The 14,027-nt window shown below is 48.3% G+C and overlaps 1 protein-coding gene across 2 annotated transcripts in view; it reads left to right on the top strand.

Moving 5' to 3' along the window:
• Nucleotides 1–13,283: 13,283 nt before the first annotated feature.
• CNOT6L (CCR4-NOT transcription complex subunit 6 like) overlaps nucleotides 13,284–14,027 on the top strand; it is a 39,721-nt gene continuing 38,977 nt past the window's right edge. Inside the window, exon 1 of one of the 2 annotated variants that reach the window (XM_079990930.1) lies at nucleotides 13,284–13,711. The gene's annotated coding sequence lies outside the window, so the exon portion shown is untranslated. Of the gene's footprint in view, nucleotides 13,712–13,802; nucleotides 13,890–14,027 lie in introns of those variants that run through there. The other variant, XM_079990931.1, reaches the window with a different exon arrangement.

Genomic DNA, 14,027 nt, shown 5'->3' with positions numbered 1-14,027 from the left:
AAATGAACACAGGGCCTCACCATCAACTGTCTGGTGCATCATTACTACAGAGGTACCTCGGGTTAAGTACTTAATTTGTTCCAGAGGTCCGTTCTTAACCTGAAACTGTTCTTAACCTGAAGCACCACTTTAGCTAATAGGGCCTCCAGCTGCCGCTGCACCGCCAGAGCACGATTTCTGTTCTCATCCTGAAGCAAAGTTCTTAACCTGAGGTACTATTTCTGGGTTAGCGGAGTCTGTAACCTGAAGCGTATGTAACCTGAAGCATATGTAACCCGAGGTACCACTGTACTGGCCTGCAAGCGCTCCAGTTGGAGAACAGCCTTTACCAAAGGTGTCATGGACTTCGATGCTCGAACTCAGGATGCAAGGGAGAAATGTGCTATGAGGAAGGCACGCTTGGCAAATCCACACCATGATCAACTCCTGCCCGGAAACCTATGTCCCCACTGTGGAAGGACGTGTGGATCCAAAATTGGCCTCCACAGTCACTTACGGACTCATTGTTAAAACTGTGTTTAGGGAAGACAATCTTACTCGGCTACAGGTGATCCCGAAGAAGAAGAAGAAGAAGAAGAAGAAGAACCATTAAAGCTGGTCTAGACTTTTCCGGAGAAGGAAATTGACAAGGTAAGGAGGTGGGGAGAGCAGCAATGCAACATCGTCTAGTCTCCACAGTCGGTAAAGCGTGTAGCTCTTAAGGTGGAGTCTCCTTCTTTGGAGGTCTTTAAGCAGAGGCTTGACAACCATATGTCAGGAGTGCTCTGATGGTGTTTCCTGCTTGGCAGGGGGTTGGACTCGATGGCCCTTGTGGTCTCTTCCAACTCTATGATTCTATGATTCTAAATGTAGGTTCGAGCACCACTTAGGGCAAAAGATTCCTGCATTGCAGGTGGCTGAACTAGATGACCCTCATGGTCGCTTCCAACCCTACAGTTCAATGATTCTTCAGAAATACCATCAGAATGGATGCTCCTTTAACAGGTCTGGCCCATCTATGGGGCAAGGTGAAGAGGTTGCCTCAGGTGGCAGGATTCCCTGGCGCAGCAGATCAAAGATGTCCATCTTTGTTTCCCCTTCACCTTGTTCCTGATGTAGACATTCACATCTTTTCAGTGGTGGAAACTATTTTACAATCCCATCAATTTTTTCAATTACATTTTTTCAATTAGTGCTAAAATGCTTTCCTGGCTATAATAATTATTTTTTAACCGGTATTTAAATATTAGTGAAATATTGCTGAAATGAAAGAATGTTATAGCACTAGAACTCTTTAATGCTAATTAAGAAAAAAACAGCAACACTGCAACATGTTCTTTTTCCTAATTAAACGCTTCCACTCTACGCTTATGGTCCATTAAAAAATAATTAGCAAACTATTGCTTAAACCAAAGTGATATGTGTAATGCTGCAATACTAAAAGCAGTCTTACCGATGGCCATCATTCTAGATTCAGGTAGGTAGCCGTGTTGGTCTGACGCAGGTGAAATATATTTTTTTTATAAATTGTCCAGGAGCAAACTAAGTTTGTTCTTGGTATAAGCTTTCGTGTGCATGTTATCTGAAGAAGTGTGCATGCACACGAAAGCTTATGTTGGGATTCAGAACTTACTGGGTTAATTTTGTTCTGAGTTGTGCCTCCCATTCTGACGTGTGGAAGGAGGGAGGAGCTCTACTTGTTGTTCTCTCTTTGTCTCTGAGAGAGACGGACGCCATGAATGCTAGCAGTCCAGGAGAATCTGAGAAATGCTGAGCTGTAAATATTTGCTGCAATAAAGAACTGATGAATTTGGACACACAGTGCTTGGTGTGTTTGTCTGGATCTGAAGCAGACTGCAACAGTTTCTGATCCGCTGTGTTTTTACTCTGCAAGGCGAAACCGGAGAGCAGAAGGTCTGCGCAGCTTGAGACCTGGGAAGTGTGCCGGACCGCATTATACTGGGGCTAATTGGGGCCATAAAGCAATTAGCTGGCCAGTGCCAATTAGGTTTCGTCACAGGTTATGGGGGACCTAATTACCGCTAATAAAACTGTTGCTGAGAGTCTGCCGGTGAGCTTTGAAGTTTTGAAGTCAGCTTTGAAGAGCTGGGAGGACGCTAGACGAAGCGGAGGTCTGCGTTCTGTGTTCTGCCTGCTGCTGAGAGGCAAGAGTTGCTGAGAGGCAGAGAGCTGAGAAAGCAGCTGAAGAATCGGGTGCCGGAGAGCTGACTGGTGATACGTGAGTAGCAGCTGGGGCCCCGGGGAAGAGGAGAGAAAAGCAGACAGCCAGGTCCTTGAGGACGTTCCGCTTGAAAAGCTCACTTTAAGAAGTTGGGCAACATGGTCCAGAAGAGTAAGGGGTTGGTTTCTGGTTACTGGGCTTTGGGATGTAAGCCAGAAAGAGCCATTACCCCTGAATCCAGGTCCTGAAGGGACAGACATTACAGGCTTTGAGGCTGCGTTGCCTGAAGATAGCCAGCAGAGAATGCAAAGAGAGCTTGCTATGCTAAAAGCATGCGTACACGCATCACTTTTGCCCAGTTTGGAGGGCGTAAAGTCAGCAAGGGCTGCCTGGGAGGTGCTGAGAAGTTTGTGTGAAACTTCAGCCGGAGGCCAGGGCCCTGGAGAAGTCATGGAGAGCCTGGAGATGGCTGTAGCCCCAGTCCCTGAGGTGCAAGTCGGGGGGGCTGAGAATTCCAAAGGCAAGTTTCAAAAGTTTTCCACTGTGAGTGCTGAAGTGAAACGCAGTTTCAGCGAGGGCAGGGCTGGCACAGAGTGCTCTTCCGGAAGAAGGGGGGCCAGGCCAGCTGAAAGGAGCCCTGGGCAGTATTTTTCCACTGGGGATTGTCGTCAGCCAAAGTCTGGAAGGCTGAGGAGAGCTAGACGCTTCAAGGTCGGCCACCTGGACAAAGTGAAGATAAGGCCTAAAGAGTCGCGTGGGAACGCAGAGGCCAGGCCGGTCTCCAAGGCAACGGAGGAGGCTACTTCTACGGAAGCTGCCAAGGTCCTGAGCAAGGGGGAGTTGGTTGCCGAGACAACCAGAGAGAACTGCTGCAGAAGCCCAAAGAGAGGGGGCAGCGGGACGTTTGTTGCCAGTATGGCTTTGTTTGAGAACAGCTCTGAGAGACACACTGACTTTCGCTTTCTAATCGACTCAGGAGCTAACTGCAACCTGATCCCAGAGACCCCTGCAGTCGAGATGTGGAATTGCAAGGCAATTCCGGCTGGGAAAACTGTTCAGTTTGCAAATGGGACAAAGAAAAATGTGACTAACATTGCAAATGTATTGTTTTCTGTTTTGCAGGAGCAGATGGAAGTTTGCATTGTGCCAGGAGTGCAACACTGTATTTTATCTGTGCCTTATTTGTTGAAAAAGGGGTTTAAGGTTTGCTTTGAACACGATGTTTGTACAATCTCCAAAGGAGGGAAGCAACTGGTTAGAGTTGCAAAGGGGCAGAATGATCTCTTCATTCTTAAAACGTCTCTGGAGGGTGAGGGGAAGGTTGAGAAAGCACAAGCCCTGCGTGCTACAGTTCCCACTCATGTTTCATGTTCTTGTGCGTGGCATAAGAAGACAGCTCATGCTTGTCTTGAAGAACTACAGGTGCTACCTGAGGTTTGCAAAGGCTGTAGAATTGAGGAATGTGCAAGAGTCCTAGATTGTCAGGCTTGCAGACAGGCGAAGGTAAGAGGGTGCAGTTACCCCAGGGTGGAGAGGGTAACCACAAAACCTTTTGATCTTGTGCACATAGATCTGTTGGGTCCCATGAAGGAGCCAAGTTTGGGAGGGGCCAGGTTTCTGCTGACGCTGCAGGATGATTTTTCGCAGAACACCTGGACACATGGTCTCAAATCCAAGGAAGATGCAGCACAGCTGATTAGACGTTGGATTGAGGAGGTGGAACTAAGGTTCTCCACGAAAGTGCAGGAAATTGCTAGTGACAGAGGTTCACAGTTTACTGGGTCTGCTTTGCAGAAGTTCTTTCACAAGAAAGGGATAAGTCACACAGTGACTTCTCCTCAACAGAGGGGGGTGGCAGAGCTAAGAAGTGAGGCTCTGGTTAAAGCTGCACAGGTGATGCTGTCAGATTCTGGGTTACCTTCAAGGTTTTGGATGGAGGCAGTTAAATATGTGAGCTTCACCTGGAATCGGTCCTACAATTCAGTGGTAGGAGACACACCGTTTTTCATGCTTCACGGGAGGAAGCCTCAGGTACACTTCCTCCGTGCGTTCGGATCGACGGCCTCGGTGCCGGTGCCTGAAGCTTTGCGAGGGTCAGGTGAACCCAAGTTCCAGAAAATGATCTTCTGTGGGTATGAGCCAACGGCTCGTGCATGGAGGTTTGCGTACCCGTCAGGTGATCAGAGTAAGCTGCTGATCAGTAAACACGCTGAGTTCTGTAAGCAGGAGGAAAGGTCAAAGACCCCTGCCAGACGCGATATTCTTTCAGAATGTCTTTCCGATTCAGAGCAGGAAGGTTCTGATGAGGAGGAAGGAGAGCCAGGGGCTGAGTCTGCTGATGACGATCAGCTCACTGACCAAAGTCAGGAGCAGGATGGGGCATCTCCGCAAGTTGTAAAAAGAGAGCCCAAGAGTGAGCCTAGTTCTCCTGTGAGGGTAATTCCAAGGGTTCGAAGACGTGTTAAGTCAGAGGGGGAATCCCGGGATGCAGAGGACACACCTGCTGACCACAGTGAGTCAGAGGAAGTGCCTGAGTTTGTGCCCAGGAGGTCCAGTCGCACAACGAAGGGAATTCCACCTGAGAGGTATCAGGCCACAGGTGCGTGGGTAAGTTTCGCACAGTGCGAATCTGAGAGTTGTGAGGATGTTCCACAGATGCCTGACAGGAACGCCAGGAGAGGGCGCAAGGCATTAGGGAAGGGATTGATCTCACAGAGGTCTGCAAAGGTACATCCACAAATCACCTCAGGAATGGAGGCAAGAGGGGGTGTTGGGATTCAGAACTTACTGGGTTAATTTTGTTCTGAGTTGTGCCTCCCATTCTGACGTGTGGAAGGAGGGAGGAGCTCTACTTGTTGTTCTCTCTTTGTCTCTGAGAGAGACAGACGCCATGAATGCTAGCAGTCCAGGAGAATCTGAGAAATGCTGAGCTGTAAATATTTGCTGCAATAAAGAACTGATGAATTTGGACACACAGTGCTTGGTGTGTTTGTCTGGATCTGAAGCAGACTGCAACAGTTTCTGATCCGCTGTGTTTTTACTCTGCAAGGCGAAACCGGAGAGCAGAAGGTCTGCGCAGCTTGAGACCTGGGAAGTGTGCCGGACCGCATTATACTGGGGCTAATTGGGGCCATAAAGCAATTAGCTGGCCAGTGCCAATTAGGTTTCGTCACAGCTTATACCAAGAACAACCTTAGTTGGTCTCTTAGGTGCTACTGGACAATTTTTTAATTTTTTTATATATTTGGTGGCCATCATGTTAGAGATGCGGTTTCACCCAATTAAACACTTTTGATCTACGCTTCCGGTCTACAACAAGTGTTTTGGTTTTTGACTTTTCATGAGTAAGAATGGGCAATCACACTTAAATGAGTAAATACTTAGAGAGGTGTGTAGCTGGGTAGATCCAACTATCATCTATTTATCATGGCTTGGGAGTTATTGGGATAGCTCAGTTGGTAGAAAACAAGACTCTTAATCTCAGGGTTGTGGATTCAAGCCCCACACTGGGGGCATTGCAAGGGGTTGGACTAGATGACCCTCATGGTCCCTTTCAACTCTACAGTTCTGTGATTCTGTAGAATCAGACCACCACTTTCCCACCCACAGCAAATATGCTGCAACTGCTGTTACAGAAAGAATATGATGTTGATGATGATGGTGGTGGTGGTGGTGTTTATTTATATCCCACCTTTTTCCATCACAGGCAGCTTACAACTCAAGGCAGCTTAAAACTAAAATAGAAACAGCTACAAACATAAGGGGGAAAGCAATCCTTAAAAAACACACACACACAATTAAACATCAATAGATTAAACTTTTAAAAATTCATCTCTTTATCCTAATTTTAATCCAAAGGGGGAAATATTAAAACATTTTTTCTGCCTGTTGCACAAAAGGTCCTTCAAGGCAGTTAACAATGTTAAAAATAAAAACTATTAAGAACAGCAAACTTGAAGCGGTCCAACATTTAGGGATCCTCAGGGACTCCAGAAGTTTTGATAACAGGTACACCATCTCTGACACTACAATAGCATGGAGTGCGTCATGCTATTGGGAGCTTTTTGTACAGTAATCTTTTCAGTTCATCCCCCATGTTGTCAGAAGTGTTCAATTGAACAGTCCAAAGCTTGTTGGTCCCACAGCGACACTTGAAGGGCAACATTTAGGAAAAGCCCCGATAATGTGGGAGGTCAATTGCCATTCCACTTGTATCTTACAGTGGAAGACAGTTTCAGCTCCAGGTTTTGGAGAACTCTTAGGCAAGACACCCTCCATGGTCCCTCACCTCGATGAGCCTACCTCCGCATTGCGGCAGATGCAACCAGCTCATGCCAATGCTCCCCTCCGCTGGAAAGTAGACCCACATCAGAGGCCCAGCTACGCTGTTCCTTGGTGCTGGCCCTGGCAGAAGAGAAATGTTTGTTATTTATCATGAGCCACCTGTCTGGAAGCAGCCCTGCGTACACACTTTGGTTTTAAAGCACATTCGAAGCATGTTTTCCCCCTCAAAGAATTCTGGGCACTATAGCTTGTTTAGGGTTGCTGAGTTTTGTAACTCTGCAAGAGGGAAACAACAGTGCCAGGTCACTCCTCCTGAAATGAAAAGGAGGTGAATCATCAAGTTTGCGATTTCACAAGGGATTCTTGACCTTTTGAGGTTAGTTCAACTTCCACATTACTCCTTTGGAGTCTCAGAGGTTGGCAAGGATTCAGGGCGTTCCATCCCAAGACTGTGGTTTTTATAATCCGCCTGTGCTCTTATTACAGGAACAGAGCCTGCACGGTTGGGCTAAATCAAAGCTTTTAGTTCACCTGCTGAGTAAAACACTAGGGTCTTGCTTTAAGCATTCATTATTCTGTTTCCTTTTTTAATTAGCTCGGCTTTGGTCTCGGGTCAAGTGGGTTTAAATGGGATCATGTACTCCAGATTTAATTACTTGTGTTTTCTTAATACTACAATAATTGCATGTGGGAACAAAATGGGACAACCATGGAGAGGGGACGGTTATCTGATCTGGAGCAGGCCATTTGTGTGCGAACGCATATCTAGTCCAGGGTTGTGAACCTGGCACCCATGGAAGATGTGGCACCCATGAAGTCTTGCACTGGTACCCTTGGGCAGGTACCCCCAGACTCTGAGCTTTCAGATAAAAATATAAAGTAGGTCTCTAGCCCTCCTACGAAGAAAGTTATAGGGCAAAATGTGCAGGTATCTTCTGAATGAATTCTGTAAAATGAGCATGAGTGTTGTGTGGCCACTTTGTATATTTTCCTGGGACTGAGGAATGTTCCCGGTGGCTGTCTCTAATTTTGTGTTACGCCACACTCCCCATGGAAGCCACTTTGTTACGCCATGCCCTCCATAGCACACCCTCCAAGGGACGCAGGTGGCACTGTGATCTAAACCACTGTGCCTCTTGGGCTTGCCAATCACAAGGTCAGCGGTTCAAATCCCCACAATGGGGTGAGCTCCCATTGCTTTGTCCCAGCTCCTGCCAACCTAGCAGTTCAAAAGCACACCAGTGCAAGTAGATAAATAGGTACCATTGTGGCGGGAAGGTAAATGGCATTTCCGTGCATTCTGGTTTCCGTCACGGTGTCCCGTTGTGCCAGAAGTGGTTTAATCATGTAGGCCACATGACCCGGAAACCTGTCTGCGGGCAAACGCCAGCTCCCTCGACCTGAAAGCAAGATGAGCACCGCAACCCCATAGTCACCTTTGACTGGACTTAACTATCCAGGGGTCCTTTACTTTTTTTAAAAAAAGCATACCCTCCAACACACCAGGGCACTGCTCCTGCGTGAGCCAAGTGATCCGGGGGAGATCGTGGCCCCCGAAATACACAGTTTCTTCATGGCAGCTTCCCAAAAACACGTTCTGGGGCACTGGGTGAGATTGCGGCCCCGAAAAAGAGGCCTGATATACTGCATCTCTTTTTCCTTGCCCTCTTTCGCACTCTTCAGGTGCGTACTTTAATGCTTGGGGTGATGATGAAGGCAGACAAAGAGCTATAACCTGACATATAAAAGTGTGATACGGAAATTAGAGGCCATGAGCAAGAAAGGTCAGGGTAGAACCACACACAAAATCAGAGTAATGACTGTAAGAGCAGATCCAAAGTCGCTTACTTAGAAGAAGGCGGATCTGTATCAAGTGTTGGTGGGGGCGAGGAGAGTTGGTTGTATAGATCCACTCAAGTTTCATCTGGATTCCACCGTTAATTATCTGTCTGCATGATGACACTGAGGGAAAAAGCAAAGCAAAACCACAGCCCTGCATGAGTCACTTCCTCCTTCCATCATTCCCAAAACATCATCTTAATAACAGCTGCTCATCCCTCGTAGGTTATAATTATTTGAAGCGTTCCAACTGATACCAAAAGGCAACTCGTCAGATTGTAGTTTGGCCTGAATAACTTCATCTGTTGCTGCTCCAGATAAAATCTAAGAGGACTTGTGGAGAAGCTAGTAAAATGCTGGTTAGACGATATTACTGTTCGGTGGATTCGCAGCTGGTTGACTGATCAAACCCCCCAAAAGTGCTCACTGAAATCCCCACATTTTATTTAAATTATACAAATGTTTTTCACCCTTTGTTAGAGTTAACCGGCATTTCTTTCTCCTATACACTCACAGCATTTTCAACAATCAAGGACACTTTTGCCTCAGTCAGAAAAGAACATGTTTTAAACAGGTTCTCGTTGTTTATCACTTGCTGTTTTGCCGGCCCAGGGCTCCTTTGGGAGGAAAGTCGGGATGTAGATTTAATACGTAAAGGGCAAGTTTCACGCACACACACACACCCTACACACACCAAGAAAATTGTCAGTGAGTATGCATCAACAAAAGCATAGTGTCCAGATCAAGGGAAGTACCGTATTTTTCGCCCTATAGGACGCACTTTTTCCCGTCCAAAAATGAAGGGGAAATGTGTGTGCGTCCTATGGGGCGAATGCAGGCTTTCGCTGAAGCCTGGAGAGCGAGAGGCGTTGGTGCGCACCGACGTCTCTCGCTCTCCAGGCTCCAGGAAGCTATCCGCAAGCCTTACACGCCCGGGGGGAGTTCCCCCCGGCGCGCAAGGCTTGCGGGCGGCAGCTTGCAGCGCGGAGCACGGGGCGCCCTCCTGAGGACGCCCCGTGCTCCGCGCAGGTGTCCGCTAGCCTTGCGCACCCGGGGGATCTCCCCCCGGGCGCGCAAGGCTTGCAGGTGGCAGCCTGCAGCGGAGCACGGGGCGCCCTTCGGAGGATGCCCCATGCTTCGCGCAGGTGCCCACAAGCCTTGCGCACCGGGGGCGCGCGTGGGGCGCCCTGAAACAGAGGGCTCCCCATGCTGCGGACAGTAGCCTGCCGCCCGACGCGCGGGGCGCCCTGAAGCAGAGCGCCCCTCGCGCCAGGCAGACATCGGCCAGCCCCACAAGCTCGGGGGACAGCGGGGAGGCGCAGCACTGCCATCCCACTGTTCCCTGACCTGGTTTTGGGGGGGAAATAAAGGAAAAAATTTTTTCCTTTATTTCCCCCCAAAAAAAGTAGGTGCGTCCTATGGGACGGAGCGTCCTATGGGACGGAGCGTCCTATGGGGCGAAAAATACGGTACTAGTGCTACTCTATTCTGTTTTAGTCAGACCACACATGGAGTACTGTGTCCAGTTCTAGGTGCCACAATTTAAGAACGATATTGACAACCTAGAACGTATGTGGAGGAGGGCAACCAAGATGATCAAGGGTCTGGGAACCAAGCCTTATGAGGAATGGTTGAGGGAGCTGGGCATGTTTAGCCTGGAAAAGAGGAGACTGAGAGGAGATAGGATCGCTATCTTCAAATATCTCAAGGGCTACCATATGGAAGATGTAGCAAGCTTGCTTTCTCCAGCTCTGGAGGGTAGGACTCAAACCAATGGCTTTAAATTACGAGAAAGGAGATTCCGACCAAACATCAGGAAGAACCTGTGAAAGATTCTTAAACCGCATAATAATATGACAAATAGGGTTTTTGTAAATAAATAGGGGTTCTTATTTGCTCATACTAGAAGCCTCTGAATCGTGACAGAGGAGGTGTGCCTGGTTATATACAGAAATAATAAATCTTGGGAGATGGAAACAGAAACCTCATGGAATGGAGATAATCAGTGATACTTATCTAAGGATGTAGACTCTGTAAAGGAGAGAGAGGATGTAACTCTGTATGTGAGAGGGCATACAAACAGAATATATATATATAGACATTAGAGATGCAGCCTACACCACAGACTCATCAGAGGGGTTTAGTAATTCTGCGCCCCATTAGTAGTTTAATACTGGAAACATTATTCTGAATTCTGAAGATGTTTACAGCAATGTAATGAAAGCCAAAATGCTGCAGATCTAGGGGCTACAGACTGGTACATGTTGTTCACTGTGGTGGAAACAAAACATAACTTAACTGTGCTTTAGTATTATGACAGGAATGTTTGCAAAAATAAAAAAGCCTTCATTCGCATGCATGCATAATTTCCCGTTAAGTCTGTAACAGAAGGGTCATGGCAACAGAATGTTTTTCCAGAGAAAAACATTACTGGGAAGTGGAGGCCCATAGGAACAAAAAGTAGGATTAGAGGCTGACCTTGAATCTTCTGCCGTTTAAAAAATGCAAATTTGCACTTTCTCTTCAGAAAGGCTACTGTGTCATTGGACTCAATGGTAGGAACAGTTATGGGGTTTGGACAGAGCAAGTGAATGGGAAACCTACAAAAGGAGGGATATTCCTAAACAGAAAAACTTTATTTCGCCTTCTCCACAAGATCTGTAACCAGAGAGATTCTGAGCCCCCAATAATTCCACCATGGTTTGAATATGAGATTGTTAAGGAAGGTTGGAGAAATCAAGCATTTCAGAGATGGCCGGGGATTAGTGCAGATTAATTTCATCAAGTAATTGTGCTTTTAGTGGGCGCACAGTATGAGAGACAGAAGAGGGATGTAAAAAACACCCCCCTAGATTTCAATAACCTTCTGGTCTGCGTTTCAAAGGTTTGTATTATCACAACTACTGCTTTCAATAAAGGCTTACAGAGACCTTGGCATTCTCATTAGTGACGGGAAAGGAGCCTTGTCGCCTAAACAACAGGGAGAGAGCTTAACATGTTTTGGTAAACTAACCCCGGAAATGCGTTAAAGGTCCTTGATACAGCAGAGTTCCCAGTTGCTCATTTCCCCACCTCCCAGATGGACGGTGATAATTCACAGTCCATGTTTTATGAACAGTAAAATTGACGGAAAGTTTTGATAGAAAGGTCCAGCCTCCTTTTTTTTTTTTTTTTTTAGGTGCTAGGCATTGAGGGGAAGGCTCCAGAGTGAAAGGGAGAGCTGTCTGACACACAGCTTTAGAGTGGACCTGTACCTGGAAACCAGGCCAAAAGGTAAGTGGGGATGAGCTTGGAGATGTCCTTTGGTAGAATATAAGACTCTCAATCTCAGGGTTTGGGCAAAAAAATTCCTGCATTGCATTGACTTCATGACCTTCGTGGTTCCTTCCAACTCTGCAATTCTGTGATTTCCTTCCCTGCTCTTACCTGCCTTGCTTTGCCTACGCTAAGGATTTCATGTCATTTCCATTAAGCTTTGTATATCCATAAATGGAGTAATGAATTTATGTTACATTCAGGAGCCAGGGTGTGTGTATGTTATATGCAAACTTGTGAGTGTAAGCTTTGCTCCTTGTTCCTCTGGGTTGCTACTAAGCAAAAGTGAATTTGACTGGAAGCCAGTGAACATTGGTGCATCGGCCAAGATTTGGACCAGAGTTGATTGGATCTCCAGATTAACACCACTGAATTATGCTAATGTCAGAATGGTCCTTCCAAAGCACTAATGTGTTTGTGTGGTCCACTATGCTGTGAACACATCCATTTCTAATGCAAGTATAGAAAATAAAATACTGTAGTTCTTCCTCTGTTGCAAAATAGTGAACAATAGAATGTGCATGCAAAAATATAACATACCATAGGTATTAGTCAAATCAGTGATTTAAGGGTTGCCAGGCCGTGAGAATTTGTTGGGGGGGGGGGCTTGTTTTAAAGAAGATATATTACCTTTGACTGAATTGTTCACAACCAGTCTCTGAACATAATTTGGGCTTCCAGTTCACAAAGGCAATACCTTTAAGGAAGCCCGATACTTATGCCTTAAGGCCAGATCACATAACATACACATTGCTTACCTCGCTTGCTGACCTGCAGCTAAATGTGTGAGCTGCCTCCATTGGAAAAACTATATGTGCGGCAGAGATATTTTTATGAGCTAAAGGAGCAGATGCTCAGGGCGGCAGATTGAATGGGGTGGCAACAACTGTTCCTAGTAATTGTGCGGATTAGAAACTCGTGCAGTGTGAGTGCAACTGGGGGGAAATCTTGCTTCCCCCATAGTCGCAGCCTTGGATTCAAACAGAAATCAAACATCACTCTTGACTTTTTCCGTTTCCATCTTGCTGCTTTGCTTCTGGCTCACATCACTCCAAACTCAGAACCCTTTCCTTTGATTCCTTAGCAGCCCCATCATCTCAGCAGGAAGCTAGCTTGGCTATTCCAAAAAATTAGAAGCCAAGGCATACAGCCTAATACCCTGCCCTACCCCCCAAACAACCCCACATAGCAGTATTTTTGTGTTCTTGTATCGTAAACCAGCCTGTGCTCCTCAGAGAGGGCAGTTTAGAAATCCAACAAATGAAATACAGTAAATGGAACTTCTGGGAAGGATAAATCCGAATTGAATTAGAAGGGGGCCAAGGCATTCACCAAAGGAACTCTCATAACAATATTTTTGTGTTCTTATATTGTAAACCACCTTGTGCTCCTTGGAGGGAGGGCAGTACTGTATATAGAACTGTACTGTATAGAAATCCCACAAGTGAAAACAAATGAAACTCCTGGAAAAGGCGGGGAGGGAAATACAGAGCTGCGTTCTGGCCTCGTCTTCCGCACTGGGCAGCCACACGCAAGCAAACCCCGCGCGTGTGGAAGCGCCCTTGCGCGAGGGCAACGCGCGTGTCGCGGGCGAAAAGCCTCGAATCTGGGTCGCGTGCGCGCGCGCGCGAGAGAGAGAAGAGGGCTCGTCGGGACGCCTTAGCCGAAGAAGAAAGAGGCGGGAAGAAGAAGCAGCGGCGGCGGCGGCTGGGTCCGTCCCTCCTCGCCGTGTCATCCAGGCCCCTCCTCCGTTATTAATCCCTCTTATTGAAGGGGGGAGGGGGGAAAGAAGAGGCGGCCCGGGACTGCCCGCTTCCCCACACGCAGTCCGTACCGTCCTGTCAGCGGCGGCGGCGCCGCCTGCCCGCGCTTTCCCGCTTCCCCCGCCACAGACACGCGCGCACGTCTGTATTCCTCTAGGAGAGACACCCGGGCGCGCCTCTCTCTTTCCCCCTCCTCGTCCGCCTCAGCGCCAGGCCCGCGACTCCTCCGCGCTCGGCCCGGCCCGGCCCGGCCCGGCCGCCGCCTCCTGCATGTCTTTGCTGCCCTCAGCCCCGCCGCCTGAGCAGCCGCCTCAGCCCCCTCGACAGACGCCCAGGCTGCTGGATGCAGGTGAGACAAGGCCGCGCGCGTCCCGCCCACAGGCAGACCCACCGCCCGGCTCGCGGGGCTGACGGGTGGGGGGAACTGAGGCGGCGGCGGCGGCGACCGAGAGCGAGGCCTTGTTTGTTTCCGAGGCGGCCTGTGGTGGAAATGGCCGCTTCTTCCCCGCGGCCTCGGCCCGGTGGAGGTGAGGAGCCGCGCGAGAGACCCCGGCGCCCCCTCAGGCGACCACCCCCCGGGGACGGAGAGCCTGCCCTTCCCGACACGCGGGGGGTGGGGGGTGGTAGTTGTTGTGTCTGGCCGTGTGGCGGAGACGGTCGGGGCG

Source organism: Podarcis cretensis, assembly GCF_951804945.1.
Source record: "Podarcis cretensis genome assembly, chromosome: 9".
Taxonomy (NCBI): domain Eukaryota; kingdom Metazoa; phylum Chordata; class Lepidosauria; order Squamata; family Lacertidae; genus Podarcis; species Podarcis cretensis.
Note: the sequence above shows the minus strand (reverse complement) of the source record. Positions and strands in the feature narration are given on the sequence as shown.